Consider the following 20,602-nt stretch of genomic DNA (forward strand, 5'->3'; position numbering starts at 1 on the left):
CAAAACAATACACTTGTACCTTGACTAACTTTCCACATAACCAAAATTATTACACTAGAATTCAGTATAATACTGTAATAACTTCATATATATTAATAAATAATATTTATTGACTCGTTCATCAAAAAATGGAGTTTCAAAACTACTATTTCCAGTACCTTTAAAAATTACGCCGTTACACAATACATATTTTTTTATTTTCCAAAAAAAACATTAATTTTCCAATTAAATAATTTTCTCATTCCAGTTTGACCATCGGTAAAATTTTGACGATTATACTACTGGCAAAATTTTCAATAAAATATATTCAATATTTTACAACTCAACTTCTTCACTATTACCAAATGGTTTATTTTCATTTTTGGCCTTTAAAAATAAAAAAATATAAACTCATTCTTCTGATCATTTATGAGTAATCCATATATATTTGCAAATAGATCTTTTCTCATTTTTAGTTCCATTTTTATTTCCATTTTTTGAGAAACCCACATTCTTGTCCAAACGGTTCCATTTCTCCATTTCAGAGAAAACCATAATCAATTTTGATTGTTTTCTATCTCTATATTTCTATTTATTCTATTCATTTTGATTCAAACATGTAATTCATTTATGGTTTCAACGAGCTAGAGGAGAGGCTGATTGAACATAGGTAATTAGGGATCAAATGATTTATAATTAAGTTTCAGCTTTTTGCCTATTAATTATAAATTTATTTAGTCACGAAATCATTCCACTATAGTATTGTGACTGAGCATTTCCAAGCGACATACCATTACGAAAGCAAATATTCAGTGCTTGTCCAATGACCTTGTCATAAGTGTGTTACCCTCATAGTATATCCTTGATCTCTTTGGAATAATACCTGCTCTCCTAATGTGATCCTATTTTATCTCATGCTAACCATTACATCTTCATTCATAAAAAGTCAACCACTATCAAATAGTGATAAAGTCATTCATCACAAAGGCAAACAACCCCTGACCACATTTGCTTTTCATCAACCACGCAATGTGAATGAGAGGATATCATTTACCCATGTCTCGGGATATGAATTCCACTGTTGTGAATGATGTTACATACTGTAGAAGTCGTACACCAAACACACCAGCTTTCGGTTCCTTATCTATTCGAACTCAAGCTTTTACATACATTAATGTGTACGAGTCACACATACATCGTCTGACATACACTTATAATTTAGGTATGTCACATTATGAACACCACAAGTGAAAACATCTATAAATGGATTTAGGATCTATTTTGCTTGGGTCATGTTCGATGTACTATTAGTCTAGTCAATCACATCTATGTCTCTATCTTTTAGGAGTCATCCGCTCTGATGCCCAAGACAAAGCGTATACCCAATTGGACTTGATAGACAACATATTAGTCTTTCAATTGGTTTGCTCATTTCCAATTAGACTAAGGACATGTTTAAGTTTGTCTATTAATAGATGTTGTCATTTTGTATTACGATCCGACCATGTAATACCGTTTAGTATTAGTTAAATATTAGACAACCGGTGACAACATTTGCTTCCATTTTGGTTTGATTGCCAAACTCATTTGAGGAAAATAATACAAAGTATATTAATTGTAATAAATGAATTTTTTTTATTTACTAATCTATTTTAAAAAATTTCAAGTGTATTGAGACGAAAATACTACACTTAGGGCACTAAATCCAACAGTCTCCTACTGGCCCTAGTGAAGTAGATAAGTCATGTTTTGCATTAGTTTTCCCTTCTTAATGTTTCCCAAAGAGATCTCCAACTAGTAGAGTCTTGGCAAAAAAAATCCCCAAGGTTTGTCCTCATATGCGATCTTTGACTACATCCACTATTCCATCAAACACTACCATCTCCCTTATGGTACTTTATATCAATGAGTTTTATCCTTATGGGGTTTCTTTGATCTATAGTTATATCCACACTATTATACTGCTATAGCTTTTCTGTACCTCATACTCGGCCCTCCATAGTGAAGTTAGTAGTGCAATCGTTCCTGACACTTATTCACACTACGGACATGTCGTCTAGGATAAAACACAGCCCGATGTCGATTTCCTTGAATCCCGACATGTTTGAAAGTTCAAATCAATATATCTAATAGGAGTAAGATCTCCTCTTGAATATACAAACATATAATTCCTCATTCTCTGTAAATACTTGTGTATATGCTTAACTACTTGCCAGTGTCTTGGTCTTGGATTCGCCTAATATCGGCTTACCAACCCCATTATAAAGTACATATCTGGGTGTGTGCATAACATAACATACATGATACTTCCTAATATCGAAGAATAATGAACCTTTCTCATGTTCTCTCTTTCTTCCACTGTTTGAGGAAAGTCCTCTAAAGAGAGATTAAATCTCAATACGGAGGGTTGATTTCCCTTCTTTAAATCGGTCATTGCATAACGCTCTAATATCTTGTCTATGTATGAAGCTTGAGACAGTGTTATCACTTTTTTCTTTCGATCCCTTAAGATTCGAATGCCTAGTACAAAATTAGCTTCTCCCAAGTCCTTCATGCTAAATTGTTGGGCTAACCACAATTTAACTAATAACAATGTCCCTACATCATTCCTAATGAGTAGAATGCCATTTAACATATAGAATGACAAAGATCACCTTTTCATCCCCGAAAAATTTTTAAACATAAAGTTTATCTATGGTTTCGACATTGAACCAAATGGTCTTCTCAGTTATTTCCGTACCACAAATTGCTTAGAGTGTGGGATCGAACCAATTGAATTAAAACACAAAATTAGGAAAAAAGTTCTTTTTTTAGGGGTAAAAACAAAAATTCTCTCTTCTTTAGCAAACATTGGTAGAATTGTTGTAACAACCTATACCCAGCCCGTCGCCGAGAGAATTTTCGGGTGAGTGTTTATAAACGATGGTGTATAAACACTCACCAATTATGATTTTGCTAAAAAGTTGAAAGCTCAAACTAAATTCCCAAATAACGCATTGAATCATGTCCACAAGCAGCTAATCTAAACACTCACCAATTACGATTTCGCTGAATAGTCGAAAGCTCAAGCTAACTTTTCCTTGCCATTATCTCTACTTATAAATGGTCATATCGATTCCAATGTTTCAACAAAGTAAATCAGACAACAACACAGTCAAAATTCAGTCACAGACTCACATCAAAAAAATCCAAAAACACAAGCCTAAGCTAGGTTCTCTTTTGACCGAAACCTTCGACACAGAAAACTTAAAATTTGAATATCTTGGTCTATACTTCATCTTTTTTTCCTGAAACTAATTCCATTCATCTAATTATTTACCTACGACTGATTCTCAACCTTTAAACTTCGCAAAACTACTCAATTCATGGTATCAAAATTTTATGTAGTATAATAGGCATTTTTCATTAAAACTCATTAAAACATTAGAAATATTTAATGAGACTTTTAAGTAAGTTTAGAAACCTAATAATCATGTCAAAACCTACTAATTAACACTTTGAAATCACATTTTTACTCGAAAACCTGAAATTCACCATTAACGACTCTATTTTTGGCTTTTATTTAAAACATTTAATTTAATGGTTAAAAATCCCATTTAAAATATCATATATCATTTAAAACTAATTAGGAATTGAATTGTTACCTTAGTTGACGAAAAATTGAGCGTTTGATTAAAAATATGAAAAACTCACAAGCTTGACAATAGAGGAAAGTATGGTATTTTTGGGTGTTTTTCTTAACTTCTATGAAGGTTTATGACTAGGAGAATGATAGAAATCAAAGGAATAGAGTTTAGGAATCAAAATTGGGTGATTGGGGTTTTAGGGGAGGAGTGGATGACAACACAAGTGAATGGAGAAAAGTTTATGTGAATATGCTATAGGTGGGGAAGATATTATTGGGTTGATTTAAAATTTTGGTGATATTTCTTCATAAACACACAAAATTTTACCCTTTTTACAAATCGGTCTTTAACTAAAAATTAAAGGTTTCTAAAACACATTTTCAAATATTGATTTGAATTTCTAAAAACTATATTCAAAAATATTACGGATATATACACTTTATGGCTAAAATTCCTAAATTACACCTAAAACTTTAGGCCCAATTTAGGGTTGTTACAATTCTCCACCTCTAAAAAGAATTTCGTCCTTGAAATTTACCTACTAGCATTTCACTTGCTTAATCACAAAATATGTTATTTCTACTTTTAAACAAACCTTCACACTTTCGTTGCGCACTCTGATTCCTATTTTCTTTAACTTCCTACCACTTTTCTTAAAGATTATCTTCACTACCACGGACTACTCTATGGTAACTTCTTTAACAATTTCCTATTCGCTATGACACTCTCTCACCTAAAGAACTTGTAACCATTTTTCCTAATTCAATAGTCCCTGTCGGGATTCTCTACTTATTAGTTAAATTTCTCAAAATTTACGGAGGCGTAGAACCTAAATCTACTAACGAGAATAAAAGAAGTGATTACAAGGAAAAAAATACCCTCAATTTTGGTCGATGAATCTTGACCCTATGGCTCCCTAACAACATAATCCTAAGCTACACGTCCAAACTCAAAATGTTTAGCAATAACATAAGCAACAATTTGCTGCCCAACCGATCTTCCATTACCTCTACCGCGACCACAACCTCTAGCAGGTGCCAAACGCTGAGTCTGCGATACCTCTACTCTTTCAGGCAATCCCTCAGAAAATGTTCCTCCAAACCACACTCAAAATAACCATCGTTCAACTTACGACACTCACCAAAATGCCTACGGCCACAATGTGTACAAAACAGTCATCTAGAACCACTTGACGAACCACTAGTACTAACTACAACACTGTATTGCTTCCTAGACTGACTTGGTCGCAACTCGTGCTGTGCTCTCCTATTAGAACCCTGAATATCATGTCTCTCTTAGACGGTCATCCAGATGCATCATTAGAATCCCTTTTACTAGACTTAGTAACCATAGAACGAGGCAACTCAGTCAAAGTCCCCTCAATAGCCTTGGCTTTCTCAACTAACTCATCAAACATCTCTACATTTTATGCTACCAAATAAACCCAAATCTCACGATTAAGCCCAAATCGACACCTCTTTCATCGACCCCTCTCAAAAAGTATCATCTTAGGAGCATACTGACTAAGTCATACGAACTTAGCCTCATAATCAACCACTGTCAAATCACCCTAAACCAAATCCAAAAATGCATGCTTGCGAGCCTCCATATATTGTTCACCAATAAACTTCCTCTTAAAACCTCAAGAAAATATCCCCAAGTCAAATGATAAGTAGTAGTACCTCTCCTAATCGCATTCCACCAACGATGAGCCTTACCATCGAGTAAGGACACAGTACAACCCAACTTCCCTTAATTAGAACATGACATCTGTGTGAGGATCCTTTCAACTCCCTCCAAACAATGCTCAATTATGGTCAAATCAATACCTTTTACCTTAGAAAATTTCTTACCACCCAACGCCAGAAGACGTTCAAGTGGAAACCCTCGGTTAACAGGCACAGGATTGGCAGGTGCAAAAGCAGGTTTAGCATCAACAATCTGCTAAAACGCTCCAATCATAGCTTCCATCATAGGGCCTACACCTCATTAGGTATGTTCACTCTGCATGGCGGCACAGAAGGTGCAGAGGATGTACTATCCACTTGAGCACTAGCTCTAACATTTACATGTCTAGGAGGCATATCTAATAATCTAGCATACAGACAAACAAATAAACGGTGTGAGCATCGAGGAGATGATCCAAGTTTTACTCCTACAAACAAACTTCAAGATCTAAGGCAATGTGTTCCCATTCCCACATGCAATTCAATCAGAATATTTCAAGCCAGCTTATGCAATTCAAACATCATTATATCACAACTTCAAGAAAATAGAGAAATTTAGACTCGCGAGTTTCGAAACTTCAAAGACACAACAATCACCTAGGTCTGAGCGTTAATGAACCTAGGCCCTTATACCATTAAATGTAACACCCTATACCTGACCTGGTCTCCGAGCCTGAGTAATAGGACGCTACACCACCATCTCACATCATGTATTGTCACATTTCATGCAAACATATTTTATCTTAGCACTTATACAAATTTTAAATTGGACATATACTAATTATCAATATAACAAGAAAAATCTACCTTAAACGAGCTTATTAAATCAATTAAACATGTTTTAGGACCACTTAGCAAAAATACCAAAACAAGTCACGTAAGTATCAATACTATAACAAATGTCTCAATATTTTCTTTAGATGGTATCAATGCCAATTTGAAAATTGATACCAAAACTGCTTACTGTTTCTCGTTGAGAAACCAAAGTAACAAAAATTATAGGTACCATTTACAAAGATCAGTAACTTTACCCCGAGTATCGATACTCTTGATAGGGTATCAATACCAAATTAAGATCCTGGCTTCCTACACATTTGAAAATCATAGAGGTATTATTTTTACAACCCAAATATCGGTACCTCTACATTAGACCCTAAAATTGTAGCACATATAAGCACATAGATCATACCAACTTGTATCAATTCATCATGCTACTATAACATTATCAAATAAATGTCAAAACGACCATAATAAAGTTTTAACATTGAAAATTATTCCGAGTAGTAGTCAACATAACATGATTTAAACCTCAAAATCCTAAGAGCAATTAAGTTATGGAATGTCAAAAAATCAAGGCAAAAACTAGCACAAAGTCTACCACATTACCTTATTCCCAAAACCAAATTGAATAAACAACAGACACCCACAAAAAGCGAAATGAACTTGTTTGGATCACCCCTCAACAACCACACCGCTGGCACCAGCACTTAACTACTCTGTAAGGGTTTAAAAGGAGTGGGTGAGCTCAACAAGATCAGTGAATGCCTAAAACAACTACTATGCAAACATGTCATCAAGCATTCGTAGAAAACACACATGGCATAATTAGAATAATCGCAACTTTATCGACATATTCCAATTACACAAGCATGTTTAACAGTTTATTTCCTAAGTTATTACATACACTTTCGCATATACATCACAATACATAGAAACATAGCTATAGTCAATTTCCATAATAGTCACATATCATATAAACAAATATCACAACACACACATATTCATATATTATGATAGTTTGAGATAATTTGACACTTGAGCTACGAAACTTAAAAGTGGGCACTACCACCACACATCATATACACGGATCTCCAACACACCATATAGACTCATAGAGTTAAACATTTCCTGTAAGCGAAGCATTAAGCTAACACTCTCCAACACACTGAACATGTCCCGTTGAATGGAGCTTAGCTCACATCCCCTTATCTCTCCAAACATGTCCCAGTGCCTCAATGCCCAAATCACATATATATATGGGTGAGTACTTACAATCCTATGGCATGCCAACTATATCCAATGGTCTCAAGTATCATAGGGCCAAAATATCTGTATTTAAACACATATGTTACTTACCGATTTTCGTTTACTATCACCCCACATTTGTAACATTTGCACAATATTATCACTGTCACTTAGCATGTATGTCATGCCTACATATACTCTTTCACAACAATAATCATGAACATACAACACATATATAACATCTCATTTCAGTTCACCTTTTCATAATAAGGCAAGTGCATATTCCACAAGATAAATATCAACATAAGGAAGCTTACGCTCAGAATGTAGACTAGGGGTTTACGCTACAACTAAATTCCCAAATAACGCATTGAATCATGTCCTCAAGCAGCTAATCTAAACACTCACCAATTACGTTTTCGCTAAAAAGCTGAAAGCTCAAACTAGCTTTTCCTTGCCTTTATCTCTACTTATAGAAGGTCCTATCGATTCCAACGCTTCAAAAAAGTAAATCACACAACAACACAATCAACATTTAGTCAAAGACTCACATAAAAAAAATCCAAAAACACAAGCCTAAGCTAGGTTCTCTTTTGACTGAAACCTCGACATAGAAAAATTAAAATTTGAATATCTCGATTTATAATTAATTTTTTGCCTAAAATGAATTACATTCATCTAATTATTTACCTACGACTGATTCTCAACCTATAAACTTTACAAAACTACTTAATTCATGGTATTAAATTTTTTTGACGTACAATAGACATTTTCCATAAAAACTCATTAAAACCTTAGAAATCATTAATGAAACCTTTAAGTAAGTTTAGAAACCTCATAATCATGTCAACACCTACTGATTAATACTTTGAAAACACCTTTTTACTCGAAAACCTAAAATTCACAGTTAACGACTTTATTTTCAGCTTTTATTTAAAACATGCAATTTAATGGCGAAAAATTCCGTTTAAAAGACATACGTCATATCAAATTGATTAGGGATTGAACTGTTACCTTAGTTGATGAAAAATCGAGTGTTTGATCAAAAAATCGAAAAACTTACAAGCTTGACAATGGAGGAAACTATGGTGTTTTTCTTAACTGCTATGGAGGTTTATGACTAGGAGGATGATAGAAATCAAATGAGTAGAATTTAGGAATCAAATTTGGGTTATTGGGGTTTTAGGGGAGCAATGGACGACAACACAAGGGAATGGAGAAAAGTTTTCGTGAATATGCTATAGGTGGGGAAGATATTAGGTTGATTTTAAAATTTGGTGAAATTGCTTCATAAACACACAAAATTTCCCCCTTTTACAGATTGATCCTTAATTAAAAATTAAAGGTTTCTAAAACAAGTTTACAAAATTTTATTTGGATTTCTAAAAACCATATTCGAAAACATTACCGATATACCATGATAGAAAATTTCAAACACTCTAAGGCTAAAATTCCTAAATTACCCCTAAAACTCCTAAGCCGTATTTTAGGGTGTTACAATTATTTTGTTGGATAAAAATATTTAATAGTTGAGAATAAATTCTCTCTATTTTTCGGTAGAGTAAAAATCTCTCAAAGTTTTGTAAATAGCTCTACCGGTGCAATCTATTTATAGGGAGAGAAGGTAGAACCCTTGTTGAATTGTAGAGGTTTATTTCAAATAGAAAAAACAACTTCATAGTCCAAATAAGAGAGGGAGAGGGGCTAATAGGGTGTGCTTACCCTCATATGTATTATGATGGGGATTTAGGTCTCTCATTGTATTAGACCCAGTTATATGTGCTTTCTTGACATTTAACCCAATACTTTATAATTTAATCCAATGTAATACATGTTTTTCTATTTTCAAAATAAACATTATTTTCCCAATTAAATAATTTTTTTATCCCAATTTTACCCTCGATAAAATTATAACTATTTTACCATTGTTAAAATTTCCAAGAAAATATATTCAATATTTCACAACTTAACGATTTCACTATAACCGAACGATTTATTTTCATTTATAGGCTTTAAAACTAGTCAAAAACCTAAACTCATTCTTCCAACCATTTCTGAGTAATCCATATATATTTGCAAACGGACCATTTCTAATTTTCATTTTCATTTCTATTTCTATTTTTTAAGAAACCCACATTCATTTCTAAATGATTCCATTTCTTCATTTCAGAGAAAATCATAATATTTTTTTATTGTTTTCCATTTCTCCACTTCTATTCATTCTATTCATTTTTATTTAAACACACAATTCATTTATGGTTTTAATGAGTTAGCGGAGGGATCGATTGGACATATATAATTAGGGCCCAAATGATTTATAAGTAAGTTCTGACTTTTCTCTTATTAATTATAAACTCATTTAGTCAAAAATTCATTCCACTATAGTATTATGGCTGAGCTCTCCATAACGACATACCATTACAAAAACAACTATCCAATGCTCGTCCAATGACCTTGTCATAACTGTGTTACCCTCATAAATTATCCGTGATCTTTTTGGGATAATATTCGTTCTCCTAATATGATCCTGTTTTATCTCATGGTAAACATTACACCTTCCTTCATGAAAAGTCAATCACTATCAAATAGTGATCAAGTCATTCATCATAAAGATGAACAACTCGTGGTCACGTTTACTTTTCATCAACCATGTAATGCCAATGAAAGGATATCGTTTATCCATGCCTAAGGCTATGAACTCTAGTATTGTGAATGACGCTACATACTATAGAAGTCGTACACCAAATGAGCCAGTTTCGGTTCCTTATCTGTTCGAACTTAGGTTTTTACTTAAATCAAAGTGTACGGGTCACACATGCATAGTCCGTCATCCAGTTAGGATTTAGGTATGCCACACTATGAGTGTCACAATTGAATTTATCAATAAATAGATTCAGGATCTATTTTCCTTGGGTCCTATTTGATGTACTGTCAGTCCAGTCAATCACATCTCTGTCTCTATCTCTAGGAGTCATCTACTCCGGTGCCCAAGACAAAGCATCTACCAAATTGGACTTGATAAACAACATATTAGTCTTATAATTGGTTTGATCATTTCCAATTAGACTAAGAACTTGTTTAGTTTTGTCTACTAATACAAGCTATCTTTCTATATTACGATATCAGCACATAACACTGCTTAGTATTAGTTAAACATTAGACAACCAATGAGCAACATTTGCTTCCATTTTGTTTTGCGTGCAAAAACCATTTGAGGATATAATACAAAATATGTTAATTGTAATCAATGAATTTTTTTTATTAGCCAATCTATTCGAAAAAAATTACAAGTGTAGTTAAACGAAAATACTACACTTAAAGCACCAAATCCAACACTGACTCCTTCACAGATGAGGAAATTACTGCTTTACCAATTATCTTTGAATCTTGTAGAACATAAAGATTGTTGGTCTTTCAACCTCTCATCAGAATGAGAGCTCCATGAGATACCTTAAAGCCACTTGACTCAACTTCGATCCTATGACCTTTTGAGTCTCACTTTCCCAAGGAGATGAGATTCTTATTTAAATTAGGCATATGCTTGACATCTGATAGTGTCCTAACGGTTCCATTGTGTCTTGATTTGAATGTACCAACACTGGTTAGCTTACAGGGTGAATTGTTCCCCATAAGCACAACTCCACCTTCAACTAGACTTTATGTGGAGAATAAGTTCTTGTTTGGACACATATAGAAAGAACGCCCAAATCTAAAGTCCACTTAGACGTAAGTTTAGACCTTTCAGTCATAGACACCAATAATCACTGCCATCCTTGACTACACTATCATTGGCTACCTCAACCTTTTGTTCCTCATTGCTCCCAGCAACCTTCCTATTTTTATTTTTCAACTTATAACATTCTACCTTAATGTAACCCAACTTCTTGCAATAGTGACATGTTTTGTCACGATTCCTAGACTTCGATCTTGACCTAGATTTGTTTTGACTTGAATCCTAAGTGTGTTGCCTGCCTCTAGAAACCAAAAGCGAAGCTTGATCACCAGGCTTGCTACTCCATCCTAGCTCATTATCAACTTTCTCTTTGCTCAACAAGTTACCCTTCATATCTTCAATGAAAGTTTATCTCTACCATAAGTCAGGATCTCCCTGAAGGTTTTATACGAAGGGGGCAAAGAGCACAATAATAGTATAGTCTAATCTTCATCATCTATACTAACCTTGACATTCCTTAGATTGTTCAAGAGAGTAACAAATTGACTAATGTGACCCTTAAGGTTCTCACCTTTGTCCATACGGTATGTGTATAATTAATGTTTCAATACCAAGCGATTTACGAGAGACTTTATCATATATCAGGCTTTCAATTTCCTCCATAGGGTTATTTTTGTCTTCTCCAAAAGCACCTCCTACAATACATTTTTAGTGAGACACAACTGAATTGTTGACAATGCCTTCACGTCAAGTTCCTCCCGCTCTGCCTGATTCGCATCCGCGGGATTTCCCCTGTAATAACCTTTTTCAGACCGTTCTGAACTAGAATTGTTGTCATCTGAACTTACCACAAACTAAAATTTGTGATCTCGTCAAACTTCTCGATGTCGAATCTCATTATTTCCATCCTAAACGAGTTGAACTGCAAAAGCTGAACTAGGCTTTGATGCCAATTTATTGGGGATCAACCCGTATAAATAACGAGTAAGAAAAGTAGAAAAGATCAAATACACAAATATTATGTGAAAAACCCTCAAAGAGGGATAAAAACCATGGGCAAAGGAGACTTCACTTATTGAGAAAATAAATGAAGATTACAAGATGGATAGAATAACGTAAATGAGCAGAACCCAGATACAAAGCTCTCTAAAAAACTCTCCCCAAAACTCTTTATCAAATATCATGTAAGAGATATTCTGTCAACTCTCTAAACAGGGTTACAAAGATAGTTTAAATAGGCTAATATTAAAGTCCTAATCTGGCTAAAATATTCTTAGACTAATCAGAGTTCAATTGGGAAAAGATAGTAGAGTTTAATTGGGTGAAAAACTCGATTTAAGTTTAATACACATTGCCACGTCGTGACGTGGCATATCGCCTCGTTAGAGTGTTGTCCATTACATCATCGTGATGTTGTGCTCCTCTTCATCTTGACGTCGATTCTGTTTCTTCTCTAGTTTGCTTGAAAATGCGAGGCACAACCCACACCATGGTATGCAACACAAATAAAATTCATATAATTGGAGCTCTTTGAGCTTCCATTCATTATTACATATTTCCTATAGTTCATATTAGGTGGCCATTAGACCTTATATGATTCCAAGCTTCTTTTTCACACGTAGGCACTATAAATGTTTTGCATATACGTACACATTTTCACATTTATTTAGGCCTTATGCTCATGTCTATTTTCATATAATGGTTCCAAATAGTGTGGATTCATAATTTCTTTGTTCATTATCTTTCACACAAAAAGTATCATGCTTTTTAACAAGGTGTCGACTCTATCGACTAAAAGTAGGAATTCACAATTCTTCACATATTTGTCCATAGTGACATTATTAGCATTGTCGATATGAATAACTTAGTTCATACACATTCAATAATCACTTTATGGTAACCAATTCGTATGACATTTTACTAGGAATTTTTAATACCTTGTAATCAAGGATTATTAGGCCTTTAGTTTTCTAATTTTCTTTTATCTAAAATTTAATTTATGGAAATCGAACACATACATTTCAATACCATTTTCATATTTATTTCTCAATTTCATCAAATTTTCGTAAACATGACAACATAGGTAAGTAAGGGTATCCAAGGATAGTTACCTTAATGGATACTCTACAAAACTTAATCATGCCCCTATAAGCCTTAATCCATCATCAATCAAGCTTTTAATTCCATAACTCATCATTTCTTTTCATTTTGCATACATGAAAATATAACAAAAATATTTTCCATGCTTTCCCAATGCAACCTATAACAAAACTGAAAGTAGGGATGTAAGAAGTCAGTTTTTACCTTATTGGAGCTTTCTCCCACTAGAAGCCTTCGAACCCTAGGTTGACATGGATGAAAATGATAGAGGAAATGAGATTAGAAAGTTGTTTCCATGGTGATTTCATTCAAACTTCAAGGTGGGTTATGACATGTTTTAGAAAAAAAATGGAGAAAATGCATGAAAATGGAGGAAGAAGAGGACAAATGCCAAGGGAGAGCTGGCCAATTGATTTTAGGCTAATGGGGGTTCTTTTTCCCCTATTTTTTTATTTCGAATACAACACAAATGGGCTCAAGTCTAAGCATCCATGTTTAAGTTTTTTGTCAAATTGTAGTCCAATTCATGATATGAGATTCGAACGATCCATACAAATTTAGAATATCCAGTATTACATTTAAATGTTATTTTCATCATGAAACTATCTAGAAATGACCAAAATACCTTTACAAGGTCAATTTACCTTTTTGCCCATTTATGTCTCTTAACATAGTTTCTTCACAATAAAGTTAGGAAATTCTAAATCTCAGAATTCACTTATAATCTTTAATATGAAATTATGCAGGGTGAAAATTACATATTTTCCCTTTTCTCAATAAAGTTAGGAAAATTATAATTTAGTCCTTGTACTTTCAATTCCTTTCCAATTTGGTTCAAAATGTGATTTTCACCATACCAGTACATATTCCAACTTACTGTTAGGCCAATTCATCAATAATAACTTACTTTCCTATTTTGGTCATATATGCTCTTTAGTCCCTAAACTTTTCAATGTTTGGAATTTAGTCCTTTTTGTCATGCTTTTAACTCCTAAAAGTTCTTTTCAATGAATCTCATATCCAAAACCACTTTATCTTAATGTAAATTCCTTTATTTGACAAAATTTTCTCAATTTCTTAATATTTCATTATATCTCATACCAGAATAATGTCACATGTCAAATAAAAAATTTGGGATGCTCCATAAGGAATTACAATATAATTACACTTTATCAACCAAATACGTTTAGTAAATTATAAAGAATTGTAATTCCAAGAGAGTGTAATTACTATCCTAGTAATTACATTTTCATCGAATTACTATGTATTATCCAAACAAACTAGTAGTGGTCCCATTCTTTTAAGTAAGTGGATTTAAAATTGATTCACTTAATTATAATGAGTTATATTCTAAATGTAAGACATATTATGAGTATTTTATCCATTTAGGTTCATCACCTTTACCTTGTAATGACATTACTTCGTCCATGACCTTATTAATAATAAATCTTCATTAAGGTTAGGCTTCTTAAACATATATATGCATAGCACATGGAGTGCTTTTGGTCTACCTCACTAAGAAAATAAGGGTACTTTTTTGCATGGCTCACACATGAGACCTCACCTATTACATCTTCATTTGATTGTCACCTATCTAAAGGACTATTGTGCTATCCAAATAGTCGATCAAAAAGAACATGCACGATGCACGAGTCAAGACTAAGACTAATAGATTGTCCCTTTGGACTATAAACACATGTCCTTAGGCTTACAAAATAAATACTTGTCTTTAGCATCGGGAAGACACTTATGTCTTTTCAACTACCCACTGATAAAATTAGAACACCCTGAACTTATAACTCCACTTATCGTGGCTCTCCGCACACTAATTTGTGAACCACCGCCTCATTGACTTGCCTCATTTGCCCCTAACAAGATAGGACAGATATATAATATAAAAAATAATTAAAATACAATATATTAACAAAATAGCATAAACACCACGTGAGTATTGAATGATTGAGTGTGTCAAAATAAATATAAGACAAATTATTATGTATATAAACTTTTATCTAAATTTACAACACATATTATACAAAATTCTCTCTACATTCAATCGAAATATTATACAAAAAAAAAGGATGAAATAAGATAATACACAAACATATTCTTAATGCACTAATTTTTCTCGACAAACAATGATGAACTGATATAAGATATGATCATAAAAAATCATTTTTTAAAAATCATTTTTAGTTAAACAAACGCCACCTTTATTTATATATAAACAGAGTATTTTAAATGTTATATGTTTTAATTTTTTTAATGTTTAGTCATTTTTATTGTGTGGTTATATTTTTTATTTATAATATTCAAACATTATTGATTCAATTGTTAATTTCTTCAAAAAATAAAATAAAATTGATATACTAAATCATAATTAAAACTAAAATTAAATTAAAGTACACTCATGATATGAGTGAAAAAAGATATAAGTGAAAAAAGTTATGAACAATAATATTTAAGAAAAATTGATATACAAAACAAATGAGAGTTTAGATAAAATGATAAAATAAAATTTTGTACTCTATGATGATTTAATTTCAAATCTCATGTGTATTCTTTTTAATATTTATATTAAAAAAATATAACTATCCTTATGATCATGTTTGTTACTTTATAAAAAAAATGTTTTTTGATAATTTTTTAATTAAATGAGCACCCAACAAATCATTTAAATAATACTATACAGCCGAATTATATTGCAAAACTTTTAAAACCAAACCTGCACAGATAATCTTCGATTCTAGTTTTAAAATTGCCCACGCTTATCCTAATTATACAAATTTATTTGATAGGTAAATTTAGGTAGAAAATATATTTATATATTTTTTTAAATTAAATAAATTTTTGGTTGAAATGATAGAGTTAGCTTTGGATTTTTATTTTTATTTTTTGCACAAAATAAGTTACAAATTGGAAGATGGTTATATCAATAGGGTTTAAACTTTAAACCTTGATAATTAGTGTCAACAAGAGATATTAACGATTACTCCATTGTGTTGTTAAGGCAAATTTGTATCTTGAGTTAAAATCTCACCAATTATAATTTAATTTGCATTTTCAAAATTATGTTTATTTATTTTATATAATAATAAAAAATAAAAATATTGGGTTTGAAATAGAAGTGTATAGCCATTTCAGTACAGCCAGGAACTTAATTAGCCTGCTGCTTAAGATTTTGTCAGTTATATAATTCTGTTTTTTTTGTCACAACTTATATCAGTTCATTCGATGACACCAATGTTCTACTGACGTACAGTTTTCGAGTACAATGCTCAGTTACACAATGTGATGCGGGTAACCCATTCGATGTACAGGGCCTGCAATACCTCATCCCCTTTGGCTACATATACCACTGACAATGACTCCATTAAAATAACTACTAAAGGTCACCATTTTTTTTTCTGTGGTGTTCTTGGACACTGTCAAGCTGGACAGAAAGTAGACATCAATGTGCTTCGCTTACTTGAAACAGCTCCGGCCTCGGCTCCCTCTGGGTCAACTTTGAGCCCGCCGCCCGTTCATTCAGTGAGTGTTCCAGTATCCTCCCCGAGCAACGCTCTCACTTTGAAAGCTTCCAAGGGGAATTTTTCCAAACTTGGTTTAGCAATTACTGTTTTGCAGTTTTTGTATCAGGTTTCCCATTGAACCAAACTAGTTTTGCTTATTCCGTGGAATTATTTAGGGGCCTTTTGGGGGACCTTTCTTGGAATGGTTAATATACTTTATAATCTCAAAGATTAATAATTGTACAATCAATTATACTAATCAGTAGCTCTTTTATGGAGGATTGCATGCTACCGCTAAAGTACCTCTCTTTTTGGCTTATATCATTCTCTTATCTCGATAAGTTGAAATTCATATTATCCATGTCATTGTCTAGTACTAGTTGATCAACTAAAGTTTCATATAATTGGAAATATTTCAAGTATTTAAGACTTTGGTCCATATCTGACAATTCAATTGAGTTTCAAATCAAGCAAATTGTGCATAAGTTAAACCAACATAAAAAAAAACTGTAACGTCACTACTCTTACCCTGGTGCCAATGTCATCTCTGAATTTGTTGGCTTTCAGCTACTTCTACTTCAATTCTCATCAATCATGAACTCTTTCCAAATAGGGCGTTTATTCCAGACCTTGTCTACCATGGCATCAATGGGCACATTTGTCGCCTCCAGTAACTAGAACAATGGTTGAGCTATGATGAAGGTGAATAGCATGTTGGAGCTAACTGCAAAGGCAAATTCAGCTGTTCTTGTCTCAAGAGAGGAGGTTTCACTGGGTTTTAGTCAACCAAGAGGACCCCATGACCAGGCAAAGGCCATTACAAACAAACACACCAGTAACACAACAAACCACGCTTGGGTTTTTGTTAGTGAACCAGTGGCTTGCAAGTGAACAAGAAGAATTGCTCTAATTACAGTCTCCATCACATAACTTGCTATAAGAACCCAACATGGAAGATTAAGAGATATTGACAGATAAAGTTGGTAACGAGTTTGTTTGTAAAGCTTGATCTCTAATATGTTAAAACTGATGCATACCTGGCATACAAACATCTGAATACTAGCTTGGAGAAGTAGTATCCTCCTACTAAACTTAACAACTGCAAAGACCGAGACGAAAACATTTACAGATCCAGTAATCACTGAGGACAGCAACGAAGCATCATTCTTGAATCCAATAGTCCAATAGTTTGAAACAAGACAGGAGCATAAAACATGATGGCATTGATTCCTGTAAATTGTTGGAAAAATTGAAGCATCACGCCAATAATTATAGGGGGCATGCCATAGCGGTTCATGAGTTTATTGCAAGGATGTTTCACTTCCTAGGCAATTTTGCTGGCTATCACCATCTGTTTGAACTCGGAATCAACATCTTCAACACCCCTAATATTTTGCAGTATCGTGTGTCCTGATGACTTCTTTCCTTGCTCGACCAGGCTCATTGGTGTTTCAGTGATGATTAAAGAACCTATGAACATGATAGTGGCCAACAATCCTCAAAGACACTCTCCATCCGTAAGGGTGCTTATTGGATGTTGGTGATTAGAACTCGAACTTTGATGATTGATCTAGAGATTTGAAGCAGAAAAAAGAGAAAGGAAGTTTTAAGATAGAAAATAATTGAAGACTGGAAATAATAATTGATTTGCACCTCAACGATTTAAATACAAAAGTTCAAGACTAAAAATAGAAAAAGAGGTTCTAAAAATCTGCTAAGAATCTGGTAACAATATACCAAACAAATAAAAAAACTAAGCTCCTAAAGTAAAGGATAATTATTCAAAGTTAGCAATAGAGAAAAAACTAAATGGTAGCAATCTTAAGCACGTGATCTCAACACTCCTCCTTATTTAGATGCTGCAAACTCCAAGTTTCTTCTTGAAGCTTTCAAACATGCTAAGTGGCAATGGTTTGGTGAAGATATCTGCAATTTGATCCTTAGATTTGCAGTAACAAAGAGACACATCACCACTCTTTTGAACTTCTCGAACAAAAAATAACTTGATATTGAAATGCTTAGTCTTCCCATGAAAGACTGGATTGTTAGAGATTGCAATGGCAGCTTGGTTATCAACTAGAATCTCTGTGCTTTGCTTCTGCTCCATGTTTAGATCAACAAGAATCTTCCTTAACCAGAGAGCTTGGTTAATTGTTGCTGTTGTAGCCACAAATTCTGCCTCAGCAGTGGATTGAGCTATAGTTTCTTACTTCTTCGAGCTCCAAGAGAACATGCCTGATCCAAGGAAAAAACAATAACTAGAGGTACTTTTCATATCATCAGTTGAGCCACCCCATTCACTGTCAGAGAAACCAATTAACTTCAATTCCCTGTGCTTTAAAAACTTCAATCCATAACTCCAGGTCCCCTTGACGTATCTGATAACTCTTTTTTGCAGCTCTCATGTGAGTCTCATTAGGACAATGCACGAATCTGGAGAGAATACTTACAGCATTCAAGATGTTGGGTCTGGTTGCTGTTAAGTACATTAGACAACCTACCAAACTCCTGAACTCAGCTTCAATGACTTTGGCAGAACCATAATCTTTGATTAGCTTCTCTTTTTGATTCATAAGAGTACTCATTGTGTTGCAATCTTCCATATGAAAATTTTTAAGTATCTCCTTTGCATACTTTCTTTGACAGATGAACAGTTCATCTTGGCTTTGTTTGACCTCAATGCCAAGGAAATAAGACATCAGACCAAGGTATGTCATTTCAAACACCTTTTTCATTTCCAATTTGAACTAATTAACTTGATCGAGATTGGTCCCTGTAATCAATAAGTCATCTACATAAAGAGCAATGACTAAAGTGTTTGTACCTTCATGCTTGACATATAGTGTGAGCTCAGATTGACTTTTCTGAAAGCCAAGACCCACCAAATGATCATCAATTCTGCTATACCATGCTCGTAGAGCCTGTTTTAAGCCATACAGAGCCTTCTTCAGCAAGTAAACTTTGTCTTCATTGCCTCTGCTTACAAAACCTTCAGGTTGCTCGATAAAGATTTCTTCTTGCAAGACTCCATTTAGGAATGCAGATTTAACATCTAACTGAAAAACTTTCCAGTTCTTTTGTGCAGTAAGAGGAAACGGTAACCTTACAGTGTCAAGCCTGGCAACAGGTACAAATGTTTCTGAATAATCGACTCCAAAGACTTGTGCATATCCTTTCACAGCAAGTCTTACTTTGAATTTGTTAACTGAACCATCGGGATTTAGTTTCATTCTGAACACCCATCTTATTCCAATTATCTTTCTGTCCAGAGGTTGATCAACTAACTCCCAAGTTTTGTTTTTCTCGATCATCGAAAGCTCCTCCTTTATTGCAGCCATCCAATGTTGGCTATTTTTTACATCATAATACCCTGCAGGCTAACAAATATCTACGTTACATCTTTGGTAAATGTTGGAGAGCAGCCTTGTACCTTTGACAGGCGTATCATCAGCCAAAACATCATGCCCTTCATCTTCAAACTCCTATAACGTACTGCCAATGGTAAAATGATTTGGTACACTAGAAGTTTGGTTCGTCTTGGTCGAGTCTTCTCAATACCATTGCTCATTTTCAACAAAATAAACATCTCTGCTCACAATAACACGTCCAGTGTGTGGTTGAAAGACTATGTAAGCTTTAGATACAGTGCTATACCCAACAAAAATGCCAGCTTCTGCCTTTTTGTCAAGCTTATCACGCTTGACCTATGGAATGTAAGTGAGACACAAGTAGCCAAACACTCTAAGGAACTTTAAAGAAGGTTTGTAACCACACCAAGCTTCAAATGGCGTCTGATCCTTTACAACTTTTGTTGAAATATGATTTTACAAGAACACAACAGTGTTTACAGCTTCTCCCCAAAAGCTTTTTGGAAGATTCTTCTCATGAAGCATACATTGAGTCATCTCCATTATGAATCTGTTCCTCCTTTCACTAACTCTATTTTGTTGTGGAGTGTAT

At 33.7% G+C, this 20,602-nt stretch overlaps 2 pseudogenes; one reads left to right on the plus strand and one right to left on the minus strand.

The window, feature by feature from the left end:
- LOC107914852 (chemocyanin-like) overlaps positions 1 to 16,888 on the plus strand; it is a 32,670-nt pseudogene extending 15,782 nt beyond the window's left edge.
- Positions 16,889 to 17,220: 332 nt separating this feature from the next.
- The window catches only part of LOC107915469 (sugar transport protein 8-like), a 73,081-nt pseudogene continuing 69,699 nt past the window's right edge, over positions 17,221 to 20,602 (minus strand).

This window comes from Gossypium hirsutum, chromosome D10 (assembly GCF_007990345.1).
Source record: "Gossypium hirsutum isolate 1008001.06 chromosome D10, Gossypium_hirsutum_v2.1, whole genome shotgun sequence".
Lineage (NCBI taxonomy): Eukaryota > Viridiplantae > Streptophyta > Magnoliopsida > Malvales > Malvaceae > Gossypium > Gossypium hirsutum.